The sequence below is a fragment of the Microtus ochrogaster genome, unplaced genomic scaffold (assembly GCF_000317375.1).
Source record: "Microtus ochrogaster isolate Prairie Vole_2 unplaced genomic scaffold, MicOch1.0 UNK11, whole genome shotgun sequence".
Taxonomy (NCBI): Eukaryota; Metazoa; Chordata; class Mammalia; order Rodentia; family Cricetidae; genus Microtus; species Microtus ochrogaster.
The window spans coordinates 514,734-516,327 of record NW_004949109.1 but is presented as its reverse complement, the minus strand read 5'-3'; the positions used below and the strand labels follow the sequence as shown (position 1 = coordinate 516,327).

At 44.9% G+C, this 1,594-nt stretch overlaps 1 protein-coding gene across 1 annotated transcript in view; it reads left to right on the top strand.

The window, feature by feature from the left end:
- Slc30a5 (solute carrier family 30 member 5) overlaps positions 1 to 1,594 on the top strand; it is a 28,689-nt gene that overhangs the window by 3,822 nt on the left and 23,273 nt on the right. The window lies entirely within an intron of this gene.

Here is a 1,594-nt window from a genome sequence, read left to right as displayed (position 1 = left end):
CCAAAGGTCCTGAGTTCAATTCCCAGCAACCACATGGTGGCTCACAACCATCTGTAATGAGATCTGGTGCCCTCTTCTGGCCTGCAGGAATGCATGCAGGCAGAACACTGTATACTTAATAAATAAATAAATCTTTAAAAAAAAAAAAGCAGTAGGATCTTCACGGCCTCCTTCAGTGTTCATGTGCACATGTGCTGTGCTCTGACATAGCCTTCCCTTCCCTCTTCTTAATCCCTGCATGGTCTTTCGTGCACTGAGATCTCACACGCTGCCGAGAGACCTTTCAGTTCTCTACAGGCAGGTAGAATCTTCTGTAAATACACCCGGGTCTGTTTCCCTGTTCACTCCTGGAGACCCAGAACTCCTTGAGGGCAGAGTGCTAGCCTGGATTGAGTGTCTTGGTTGTTACATTGAAGCTTGAAACTGGAGAGGCTTAAACAAATAGGGATTCTCTCACAAAAGAAACCAGAGGGGTCAGGTGGTGGTGGCGCACATCTTTAATCCCAGCACTCAGGAGGCAGAGGCAAGCAAATCTCTGTGAGTTTGAGGCCAGCCTGATCTACAGAGCGAGTTCCAGGATAGGCACCAAAGCTACACAGAGAAGCCCTGTCCCTGTCTCGAAAATTTAAAAAAAAAAAAAGGCCCACAGTGATACCCCCTGAGACAAATTCGTTACTATTGTTTACAGTGTATTAGCTTTCATATTCAGACATATAAAATGGATGCAACATCTTTAGCTAAATTTTTTAAATTTTATATATTTTGGAGTTGTTTTAGGTAAGTTAGGTGTGATATAATAGGCAAGAGAGTCGTAAGTTTTGAGACCAGTCTGGTCTACATAACAAGACTCTGTCTCAAATATAGGGGGTAGTTTTTCCTTAAAGGCAGAAATAAGGTGGATCAGTTCAAGGCACTTCTTTCCCTGCTGAGAGGAAGAAATGAGGCTGTACCTGAAGCCACCCTGCCAGATCTCCCTTGGTCCCGAGGGCCATATGTGACATCCAACACATACTGAGTGAGCATAGGATATTCATCCAAACCAAGCCGGAAGTTGGGCCTCTAGTGGTTAGGAATGAGTATTTATCCGGATGTGGGGAAGCAGGAGTCTGGGGGCCTGGTTTCTTGGAAGCCTAAGCTCTCCCACCCGTACTTTGCAGCTTCCTCCTGCCCTTAGGAAGTATGTCCAGTCCTCCTTTTCGGGACTCTGGGTCTAGTCACTTTCAACCACAGCCAGTGCAGTCGTTATCAGGACAGAGGAGGGACAGATGCCTCTTGCTGTGTGTTGTAAATTTCTAGTCTCTTCACATACAGAATGTGGTTTTGCTTTGTTTTTGTGAGTCTCATTTTTGACTAACAATAAATAAAGCATATTTCAAATTTCTCCTTGAATTTTGCTAAACTATATATATATTGTCTGTGGGGGTTAGGGAGCACTGGGAATTGAGCCTATGACTTCCCACAATCTACGCAATCACTCTACCACTGAGCTACATCCTCAGCTTTTTTTTTTTTTTGGTTTTTCGAGACAGGGTTTCTCTGTGGCTTTGGAGCCTGTCCTGGAACTAGCTCTGTAGACCAGGCTGGCCTCGAACTC